Genomic DNA, 12,172 nt, shown 5'->3' on the forward strand with positions numbered 1-12,172 from the left:
GTGGAAGCCAGATGGTCAGTGATGTGAGTGTGATGGTCAGTGATGTGAGTGTGATGGTCAGTGATGAGTGTGATGGTCAGTGATGTGAGTGTGATGATCAGTGTTAAGTGTGATGATCAGTGATGTGATTGTGATGGTCAGTGATGAGTGTGATGGTCAGTGATGAGTGTGATGGTCAGTGATGTGAATGTAATGGTCAGTGATGAGTGTGATGAGTGTGATGGTCAGTGATGTGAGTGTGATGATCGGTGATGTGAATGTGACGGTCAGTGATGAGTGTGATGGTCATGTGATGGTCAGTGATGTGAGTGTAATAGTCAGTGACGAGTGTGATAGTCAGTGATAAATGTGTGATGATCAGTGATGAGTGTGATGATCAATGTATTTCCAGTAGATTAACACCTGAAAATACTGTCTGGAGCTGAAGAACCTACAGCTTCTTTTACTCCACATTCAGATTTCAAAGATTTCACTTTACAAGTTTCTCCTTTTCTCTCTCTTGGTCAGTGATGTGAGTGTGATGGTCAGTGATGAGTGTGATGGTCAGTCATGTGAGTGTGATGATCAGTAATGTAAATGAGATGGTCAGTGATGAGTGTGATGGTCAGTGATGAGAGTGTGATGGTCAGTGATGTGTGTAATGATCAGTGATAAGTGTGATGATCAGTGATGTGAATGAGATGGTCAGTGATGAATGTAATGGTCAGTGATGTGTGTGATGATCAGTGATTAGTGTGATGGTCAGTGATGTGAGTGTGATGGGCAGTGATGTAAGTGTAATGGTCAGTAATATGAGTGTAATGGTCAGTGATGTGAGTGTGTTGGTCAGTGATGAGTGTGTAATGGTCAGTGGTGAGTGTGATGGTCAGTGATGAGTGTGTAATGGTCTGTGATGTGAGTGTGATGGTCAGGGATGTGAGCGTGATGATCAGTGATGTGAGCGTGATGGTCAGTGATGAGTGTGTGATGATCAGTGATTAGTGTGATGGTCAGTAATGTGAGTGTGATGATCAGTGTTGAGTGTGATTATCAGTGATGAGTGTGATGATCAGTGATGTGATTGTGATGGTCAGTAATGGTCAGTGATGTGAATGTGATTGTCAGTGATGTGAGTGTGATGATCAGTGATGTAATTGTGATGGTCAGTGATGAGTGTGATGGTCATGTGATGGTAATATGATTGTCAGCAATGTGAGTTTGAAAGTCAGTGATGTCTGTTGATCAGTGATGTGATTGTGATGGTCAGTAATGTGAGTTTAATGGTCAGTGATGAGTGTGATGGGCGGTGATGAGTGTGTGATAATCAGTGATGTGTAAAGATCAGTAATGGGAGTGTGATGGTCATTGATGTGAGTGTGATGGTCAGTGATGTGAGTGTAATGGTCAATGATGTGAGTGTAATGGTCAGTGAAGTGAATGGTAAAGTTAGAGAAGAGAGTTAATAAGAAATAAAAAACAGAAAGTGAATCGTAGTCAGCAGGATTTTAACCTGCACAGGGAGACGCCAATGGATTTCAAGTCCATCACCTTAACCACTCGACCACAACTACTACACAATTCTCTATCATCCACTACTTAACCTGGAACCCCTATTAACACAAAAAACACAAGTGAACCACATCTTTATAATTAACCCGAAATGTGAACAGAAAATAAATCGTAGTCAGCAGGATTCGAACCTGCGCGGAGACCCCAATGGAATTCTAGGCCATCGCCTTAACCACTCGGCCACAACTACTACACAATTCTCTATCATCCACTACTTAACCTGGAAGCCCTATTAACACAAGAAAACGCAAAAGAACCATATCTGTATAATTAACACGAAATGTGAACAGAAAACAAATCGTAGTCGGCAGGATTCGAACCTGTCAGGGAGACCCCAATGGATTTTTAGTCCATCGCATTAACCACTCGGCCACAATTACTACACAATTCTCTATCATCCCCTACTTAAACTGGAAGCCCTATTAACACAAGAAAATGCAACAGAACCATATCTGTATATTTAACACGAAATGTGAACAGAAAGTGAATCAGAAGGATTCGAAACTGTGGGGGGAGACCCCAATTGATTTCAAGACCATCACCTTAACCACTCAGCCACAACTACTCCACAATGCTCTATCAATTTGTACTTAAACTGTAAGGGGGTAATTCATAGGAAATGTAAACAGAAAGTGAATCGTAGTCAGCAGGATTCAAACCTGCGCGGGGAGACCCCAATGGATTTCTAGTCCAGCGCCTTAACCACTCGGCCACGACTACATCACAAGTCACTGACATCCCCTACTTAAACTGGAAGCCCTATTAACAGAACAACCTTTAAAGTTACTGGATCAGGGTAATTCATAGAAAATGTAAACAAAAAGTGAATCGTAGTCAGCAGGATTCGAACCTGCGCGGGGAGACCCCAAAGGATTTCAAGTCCATCGCCTTAACCACTCGGCCACGAATACATCACAAGTCACTGACATCCCCTACTTAAACTGGAAGCCCTATTAACAGAACAAACTATAAACTTACGGGATCGGGGTAAGTCATAGGAAATGTAAACAGAAAGTGAAGCGTAGTCAGCAGGATTTGAACCTGCGCGGGGAGACGCCCAATGGATTTCAAGTCCATCGCCTTAACCACTCAGCCTTGACTACTGCACAGTTAAGAGTCACCCCTGTTTCAACTGGAACCCCTATTAACACAAGAAAACACATCTTTATAATTAACCCAAAATGTGAACAGAAAATTAATTGTAGTTGGCAGGATTCAAACCTACGCGAAAAGACCCCAATAGATTTTTAGTCCATTGCCTTAACCACTCGGCCACTACTACAACGCAAGTCTTTGTCATCCACTACTTAAATGGGAAGCACTATTACCACAACAACCTGTAAACTTACTGGATCGGGGTAATTCATAGGAAATGTAAACAGAGAGTGAATCGTAATCAGCAGGATTCAAACCTGCGTGGGGAGACCCCAATGGATTTCTTGTCCATCGCCTTAACCACTCGGCCACGACTACAACACAAGTCACTGTCATCCCCTACTTAAACTGGAAGCCCTATTTACACAACAACCTGTAATATTACAGGATCGGGGTAATTCATAGGAAATGTGAACAGAAAGTGAATCGTAGTCAGCAGAATTCGAACCTGCGCAGGGGGACCCCAATGGATTTCAAGTCCATCGCCCGTAACCACTCGGCCATGAGCACTGCACAGTTGACAGTCACCCCTATTTCAACTGGAACCCCTATTAACACAAGAACACACATCTTTATAATTAACCCAAAATGTGAACAGAAAATTAATCGTAGCCGGCAGGATTCGAACCTGTCAGGGAGACCCCAATGGATTTTTAGTCCATCGCCTTAACCACTCGGACACAATTACTACACAACTCTCTATCATCCCCTACTTAAACTGGAAGCAATATTAACACAACAACCTGTAAAGTTACTGGATCGGAGGAATTCATAGGAAATGTCAGCAGGATTCAAATCTGCGCGGGGAGACCCCAATGGATTTCCAGTCCATCGCCTTAACCACATTCGGCCATGACTACAACACAAGTCACTGTGATCCCCTACTTAAACTGGAAGCCCTATTAACAGAACAACCTGCAAACTTACTGGATCGTGGTAATTCATAGAAAATGTAAACAGAAAGTGAATCGCAGTCGGCAGGATTCAAACCTGCGCGGGGAGACCCCAATGGATTTCAAGTCCGTCGCCTTAACCACTCGGCCACGACTACTGCATAGTCAGCGCTCACCCCTACTTCAACCGGAACCCCTATTAAAACAAGAAAACACAAGTGAACCACATCTTTATAATTAACCCGAAATGTGAACAGAAAATAAATCGTAGTCGGCAGGATTCGAACATGCGCGGAGACCCCAATGGATTTCTAGGCAATTTCTAGGCAAGTCACTGTGATCCCCTACTTAAACTGGAAGCCCTATTAACACAACAACCTGCAAACTTACTGCGTGGGGAGACCCCAATGGATTTCTAGTCCATCGCCTTAACCACTCGGCCACTACTACAATGCACTTACTGGGGGGGGGCCCCAATGGATTTCTAGTCCATCGCCTTAACCACTTGGGCGCTACTACAATGCAAGTCACTGTCATCCCCTACTTAAACTGGAAGCCCTATTAACACAACAACCTGTAAACTTACTGGATCGGGGTATTCATAGGAAACGTAAACAGAAAGTAAATCGTAGTCAGCAGGATTTGAACCTGCGCAGGGAGACCCCAATGGATTTCAAGTCCATCGCCTTAACCACTCGGCCATGACTACAACACAAGTCACTGTGATCCCCTACTTAAACTGGAAGCACTATTAACACAACAACCTTTAAAGTTACTGGATCAGGGTAATTCATAGAAAATGTAAACAGAAAGTGAATCGTAGTCAGTAGGATTCGAACCTGCGCGGGGAGACCCCAATGGATTTCAAGTCCATCGCCTTAACCACTCGGCCACGACTACATCACAAGTCACTGACATCCCCTACTTAAACTGGAAGCCCTATTAACAGAACAAACTATAAACCTGGATGGGGTCATAGGAAAACAGAAAGTAGTCAGCAGGATTTAAACCTGCGGAGATTGATTTGAAGTCCATCGCCTTAACCACTCAGCCATGACTACTGCACAGTTAAGGCGATGGACTTCAAATCCATTGGGGTCTACGCAAGCTTCCTCTTTAACTTTTCATCAGTAGAATGGCTGAGTGGTTAAGGCGATGGATTTGAAGTCCATCGCCTTAACCACTCAGCCATGACTACTGCACAGTTAAGAGTCACCCCTGTTTCAACTGGAACCCCTATTAACACAAGAAAACACATCTTTATAATTAACCCAAAATGTGCACAGAAAATTAATCGTAGTTGGCAGGATTCAAAACTACGCGAAGAGACCCCAATAGATTTCTAGTCCATTGCCTTAACCACTCGGCCACTACTACAACGCAAGTCTTTGTCATCCACTACTTAAACGGGAAGCACTATTACCACAACAACTTGTAAACTTACTGGATCGGGGTAATTCATAGGAAATGTAAACAGAAAGTGAATCGTAGTCAGCAGGATTCGAACCTGCGCAGGGAGACCCCAATGAATGTCTAGTCCATCGCCTTAACCACTCAGCCACGACTACAACACGAGTCGCTGTAATCCACTACTTAAACTGGAAGCCCTATTAACACAACAACCTGTAAACTTACTGGATCGCGGTAAATCATAGGAAATGTAAACAGAAAGTGAATCGTAGTCAGCAGGATTCGAACCTGCGTGTGGAGACCCCAATGGATTTCTAGTCCATCGCCTTAACCACTCGGTCACGACTACAACACAAGTCACTGTCATCCCCTACTCAAACTGGAAGCCCTATTAAGACAACAAACTGTAAACGTAATGGATCGGGGTAATTCATAGGAAATGTAAAGAGAAAGTGAATTGTAGTCAACATGATTCGAGCCTGCGCAGGGGGACCCCAATGGATTTTAAGTCCATCGCCTTAACCACTCGGCCACGACTACTGCACAGTTAGCAGTCACCCCTATTTCAACTGGAACCCCTATTAACACAAGAAAACAAAAGCTAACTACATCTTTATAATTAACCCGAAATGTGAAAAGAAAATAAATCATAGTCGGCAGGATTCGAACTTGCGCGGGGAGACACCAATGGATTTCTAGTCCATCGCCTTAACCACTCGGCCACAATTACTACCCAATTCTCTATTATCCCCTATTTAAACTGGAAGCCCTATTAACAAACCATCCTGTAAAATCACTGGATCAGGGTAATTCATAGGAAATGTAAACAGAAAGTGAATCGTAGTTAGCAGCATTCAAACCTGCGTGGGGAGACCCCAATGGATTTCTTGTCCATCGCCTTAACCACTCGGCCATGAGTACTGCACAGTTGACAGTCACTCCTATTTCAACTGGAACCCCTATTAACACAAGAAAACACATCTTTATAATTAACCCAAAATGTGAACAGAAAATTAATCGTAGCCGGCAGGATTCGAACCTGCGCGGGGAGACCCCAATAGATTTCAAGTCCATCGCATTAACCACTCGGCCACAAATACTACACAATTCTCTATCATCCCCTACTTAAACTGGAAGCAATATTAACACACCAACCTGTAAAGTTTCTGGATCGTGGTAATTCATAGGAAATTTATACAGAACTTGAGTCGTAGTCAGCAGGAATCGAACCCGCATGGGGAGACCCCAATGGATTTCTAGTCCATCACCTTAACCACTCGGCCACGACTACAACACAAGTCAGTGTTATCCACTACTTAAACTGGAAGCCCTATTAACACAACAACCTATAAAGTTAGTGGATCGGGGTAATTTATAGGAAATGTAAACAGAAAGTGAATCGTAGTCAGCAGGATTCGAACCTGCGCGGGGAGACCCCAATGGATTTCTAGTCCATCACCTTAACCACTCAGCCACAACTACTACACAATTCTCTATTATCCCCTACTTAAACACTAAGCCCTATTAACACAACAACCTGTAAACTGACTGGATCGGGGTAATTAATAGGAAAAGTAAACAGAAAGTGAATCGTAGTCAGCAGGATTCGAACCTGTGCAGGGGGACCCCAATGGATTTCTAGTCCATCGCCTTAACCACTCGGCCACAACTACTACACAACGCGCTATTATCCCCTACTTAAACTGGAAGCAATATTAACACAACAACCTGTAAAGTTACTGGATCGGGGTAATTCATAGGAAATGTAAATAGAAAGTGAATCGTAGTCAGCAGGATTCCAACCTGAGACAATGGATTTCAGTCCATCACCTTAACCACTCACAACTACAGTTCTGCTACTTAAACTGGAAGCCCTATTAACACAACAACCTGTAAACTTACGTCAGGTAATTCATGAAATGTAAACAGAAAGTGAATGTAGTCAGCATTGAACCTGTGGAGACCCCAATGGATTTCAGTCCATCAGCTTAACCACTCAGACAACTACATGTCTCATCCCCTACTTAAACAAGCCCTATTCAACCTGTAAACTTACTGGATGTTCATAGGAAATGTAAACAGAGTGAATCGTAGTCAGCATTTGAACCTCAGACCCCAATGGATTTCAGTCCATCGCCTTAACCACCAATACACAAGTCACTGTCATCCCCTACTTAAACTGGAAGCCCTATTAACAACAACCTGTAAACTACTGGATGGGTAATTATAGGAAATGTAAACAGTGATGTAGTCAGCAGGATTGAACCTGAGGGGAATTTCTAGTCCATCGCCTTAACCACTGAAACTACTACACAAGTCATTATCACTTAAACTGGAAGCTATTAACACACAACCTGTAAGTTACTGGATCGGGGTAATTCATAAATGTAAATAGAAAGTGTCGTAGTGCAGGATTTAACCTCATAGCAATGGTTCAGTCTGATAAAAGACCAAAAGAAAGATTCTTTATTGAATCAGGCTTGTGAGGTAATAATAATGTCCCTGATTTAGGATAATTTTTACTGTGTGGTTGTCCACAATGCTGTTTGCTTTCAGATCCTGTGATGCATAGAAAGACTCATGATCTTCTAGTGGTCCTCACTATCCTTAGTCTTAAAGATTGTGCAGTTCCCAAACAGTGATGCAGCTGCTATGCTCATGGTCCCTCTGTAGAACTTGGTCAGGTAATCAGCCTTCTCAGGAAGTAGAACTGGGCTTTTTGGTGATGGGGCTGGACCTTTCCTGTTTCATACTTGGGTATACACCATGAAGTTAAAATCCTGAATCGCATTGACCTGGATGCTTCAGCAATAATGTAATACATTCTCAATAACTGATATGTTTAGGTTTTTTTGCTGTTTTTTTTTTTGTTACTTAAACAGCAAATACACAATGTTGTGATTGCAGCTTGAGAAACTCCATGCCATTGGATACAAGGCTGTTCTGCTTCTTTGCAAGGAGACAAAAAGAATGAAGTCAAGTGTGAAATATTAACCCCTCTGTGCACACTCTCCACCTATGCCCAGGACTACCTTTAGAAGATGGGTCCACTTTATGAATACCTTTGTGAAGGTGAGATGCAGCACTGCATTCTTAAAGTCACAGTTCACAACTTGTGTTAAGTATGGCAAAGATTTGCATCAACGTTTAAATCTTAAAGGGACGGCTCCCCCCTAAAACTTGAATTCATCGCCTTAAACTCCTAACCTCCTTGACAGTGGAAACTTAGGAGAGGTTTCCATTTTTATATAACCAACACAGAGTTTGTTAGCACAATACTGTGTCTTTTAATACAATTCAACATTTTAAATATTAATTTAGCTTTAGACACGGCCAAACAGCACTTTCCCAAACCATTTTCTAATATTTGGCAAACTACAACATGTCTCCAAAATATTTTTTTTACCTGTCCACTGTCACAGTTTTATCTGCATAGTATTGTGAGGATTGATTGAATAATTGCACCAAATTTGCTGATGAAGATGACGTTTTGTCCTTAATTTTCATATTTAATCAGTCATTGATGACTGAAATGTAGTTTTAGAGTGAACCATCTCTTAAACTATTTTCTTATTCAGTCCCCAAAAGAGAGCAAGCTTTTGGGAATGTTGGGAAGAGCACAACACATGCATGTCAAGTCCCAGCTCACCACATTTGCAATTTGGCATCCAGGAACCCACAGAATTTGACTGTATGATTTAAACAGATTAACATTTAAAACATAGAGAAAACACTTTAAACTTGCAGGAAACAGGACCAGTGGCAATGATGCACACCCTGTGATCCATTGGAGAACACAAGCAACCCATAGGTGAGGACCACACAGGTGGAAGAGACAAGAACATGCTGGTGGAGCCCATGAGTAATACAGAAGGGCAGGTGGAATGAGCACCAGAGGAGCAGGTGGAGCAGATCAGCACTATGGAGGAACAGGTGGAGCAGATCAACACTATTTTAAAATATTATTTTTTTGTAAATCAAATATTGCCAAAAGAAATTAGTAAATGTCACAAACCAGTAATATTTATGAGAATAAATAATTAAGAGCAGCTCTGCCTTAATGATTGTTCTTCGTCAACATTTATGCTGATCAGATTTGAACAGAAAAAGATGCATTTAGTACTAAAAAGGAAAAAACAATAAATGAAACAAGCTGATGACTTTGTGAGATTTCTTAGTTCATCTGGTATTATTTAATACCATTTTCTTGGTGTTAGTTTTTTACTTTTTGTGCTAAGACAACTTATTGAGTTATGGCTTGTGTTCAGTCTTTTGTGAAGTCAGACATTTTAAAATCATACTGTGGATAACCTCTTAAAATGTTTAAACATCTGAGTGAAGTGACAAATTAACAGTTGATTTGCTGCTTAAGTGTTCATGTAGATTGCCAATCGTATTAGTGTGGTGTGTAACATAGGTCATGTGGTGTTCTGCTAACCATGCAGTCTCATGCTCTGATATCAGCTATAGGCTAATTGAATGCTCACAGATAAACTAAGCAATTATTTAGATAAAAGAAGCAATTTATTGTTATAAAATTGAGTGTCAGTAAATGTGTTGATGCATTTTAAACATTATTACATTGAAAATTATAATTAGAAAATGTGTAAAATTTACTGCAATAAATTATTTTCCTGCCTTGTCTTCCATGGTATTTTTGCTTGTTCCTCTTCCCAATTAGTTTGACATCTCTCTTTGATGCTGGATGAGGAGTTCTCGGAGCTCTGGAATTAGAATCGTTTCTCCCATCAGCTAGGAGCTCAACATTGGTGGAGACTGGCGAGCCCCTTGTTTCCTCTGAACCTGGATCATTTTCTGTTCTTCATCTGTGTGGTAGAACCATAAGTGCACCATTTTCCTTTTCTTTTTTTTCTCCCTCTCTCTTCCTGGATTTCCATGAACTTTTTTTTAAATGTGTTGCAGGTCTGAATGACAGGAAAGGATGTATATTTACACATGACATGAAGTTGACCAAACAAAACATGAAATATTTTGTGTTCATATTGTCTGCAATGAAATACAAGTCAAAGTAAATTTAGAAATCACTACTTTCTTTTTTTATTCGTGTTTTCCATACTGTCCCAACTTTTTCTGATTTGGGGTTGTAGTTTTCTAGTTTTCCATTATGGACGATTTTACAGTCTTTAAAACAATTTGCATGAAAACTAAACACATAGAATCTATCAAGTCTCACCATAGATAAAACATTATCCCTGCTGTGGGCCATGTTTACTGCCTGGTCTTAGTGTTCATGTTCCTCCAAATGTCACACAAATCAGAAGTTCTGATCAGCTGTACAGGTGTTTTTTAAAAGCTAATATGTGGTTCTATGTGATTCCTATCCAGTTTATCATCTTTAGTGCAATTAAAATCTCCACCTAGAAACAAAAAACCTTCTGAATTAATTATTTTTTAAGTGGATCTGATTTTGTTTAGAAAGTGAATTTTTTTCTGCCCCTTCGTAGGTGCGTAAACATAAAAAAAATTAATTTCTGTGTTTTGGAATTTTGCTTGTACTTTTAAAATGTGCCCTTTAACTATTTCTTCCATTTTGTAAGAGGTTGGTAGAAAGTGTTTTGAAAAAGTATTGCTACTCCTCCACTAGTAGAGCACATCCAATCCACTTCAGTTTTATGATCCCTGTGTGATTCCTGTATAAACATGACATCAATCCGTTTCAGCTTTATAAACTCAAACGACACCATTCTTTTCTGACCAGCTGTAGCAGCATTTAGATTAAGAGTTCCTACTTTTACATCCTTCATATTGGAAATAGAGAACAACATACCTATACAGTACAGTACAGTACAGTAGTGACACTGGGCACCAGTTCTTCAGCTGGGTCAGGTCTCCCTTCTTTGCAGCAGGCGCTTTTCTTCTAAACAGTTGTAGCTGCTAATTCCAGGTCTTTCTGAAGCTCTCTCCTTGGCTCTTGAACAACTCTTCTGATATTCTTTTGCTCCTCTGTCTGAAATCTTGTGAGGAGCACCTGGTCATGGCTGCTTTATGCTGAGATGATGTTCTTTCTACTTCTGAATTATGATCCTAACAGTTCTCGCTGGAACATTCAGAAGTTTAGAAATCCTTCTGTAACCAATGCCATTAGTATGTTTTGCAACAATAAGGTTGTGAAGGTCTTGAGAGAGCTCTTCACTTTTACCCATCATAAGATGTTTCTTGTGTGACACCTTGGTAATGAGATCTTTATACAGGCCATTAGTTGGGACTGAAGCAGCTGATATTGATTTTCACTGACACGGGCAGACTGCTTTTTTAATTACTGATTGATTTCAGCTGGTGTCTCGACTTCCATGACTTTTTTCACCTGCCTTTCTTCATGTGTTCAACACTTTTTCACCAGATGGATTAAAATTAAAGTAACGAGTCTGTTTTTGTAAAAAGTAGAAAGTACAGATATTTATGGGAAAAAAAATTAATGAGTAAAAGTAAAAAGTTTTGAGGGAAATAAATAATGAAGTAAAAGACTGATTAAAATTACACTTAAATTGTACAAGAGTCTGTTATCAATATAATCATCTTTCTAATAATAATAATAATAATAATAATAATAATAATAATAATAATAATATAATAATAATAATAATAATGATAATAATAAATCTGATCTTGTAGTCTCATCTTTAGCTTAGGGTTGCATTTTAGTGCGGTCCCAAGCCCGGATAATAGGTTTTAAACATCCTAAAAAAAACATGTAAAATCAAACATGCGGATGATCTTGTGTAACGGGAGAAGCAGAAAGAAAGTTTTTATCAATTCACTGAGAAGTATATTTTTATTAAATATAAAAAAAATATTTAAAAATGTATTCACTACGTCCTTTAGTCGGATATTTAAAAATAAATCCACTAAAAATAAACATTAAACATTTGTTTATACTAATAAAATCTGCCATGAAGCGCAGTGTAGAAACAGAGCAAACATACCAAAAGTGCCGCTCGACGACAAGTTGCAATGTCTCATATCACCACTAGATGGTAGCATTTTACTACTACAAAATCGCCGATGTTCTGATTTTTTTTTTACCTCAAATTTCATTAAAATTACACTTAAACTGTACAAGAGTCTGTTATTATCAATATAATCATCTTATTATTAATAATGATGATGATAATAATAATAATAATAATAATAATAATAATAATACA

The 12,172-nt window shown here is 39.9% G+C and overlaps 6 non-coding genes across 6 annotated transcripts; all 6 read right to left on the reverse strand.

Annotated features, from left to right (window-relative positions):
• Positions 1-1,847: 1,847 nt before the first annotated feature.
• trnaf-aaa lies at positions 1,848-1,928 on the reverse strand. The gene has a single exon. It is a non-coding gene; the product is annotated as a tRNA-Phe (tRNA).
• Positions 1,929-2,568: 640 nt separating this feature from the next.
• trnas-uga lies at positions 2,569-2,651 on the reverse strand. The gene has a single exon. It is a non-coding gene; the product is annotated as a tRNA-Ser (tRNA).
• Positions 2,652-2,748: 97 nt separating this feature from the next.
• trnaf-aaa lies at positions 2,749-2,830 on the reverse strand. The gene has a single exon. It is a non-coding gene; the product is annotated as a tRNA-Phe (tRNA).
• A 1,393-nt stretch (positions 2,831-4,223) lies between these two features.
• trnas-uga lies at positions 4,224-4,305 on the reverse strand. Its single transcript has one exon. It is a non-coding gene; the product is annotated as a tRNA-Ser (tRNA).
• A 109-nt stretch (positions 4,306-4,414) lies between these two features.
• Positions 4,415-4,496, reverse strand: trnas-uga. The gene has a single exon. It is a non-coding gene; the product is annotated as a tRNA-Ser (tRNA).
• Positions 4,497-5,464: 968 nt separating this feature from the next.
• On the reverse strand, positions 5,465-5,546 carry trnal-uaa. The gene has a single exon. It is a non-coding gene; the product is annotated as a tRNA-Leu (tRNA).
• Positions 5,547-12,172: the final 6,626 nt, after the last annotated feature.

The sequence above is a fragment of the Silurus meridionalis genome, chromosome 23 (genome assembly GCF_014805685.1).
Source record: "Silurus meridionalis isolate SWU-2019-XX chromosome 23, ASM1480568v1, whole genome shotgun sequence".
NCBI lineage: Eukaryota > Metazoa > Chordata > Actinopteri > Siluriformes > Siluridae > Silurus > Silurus meridionalis.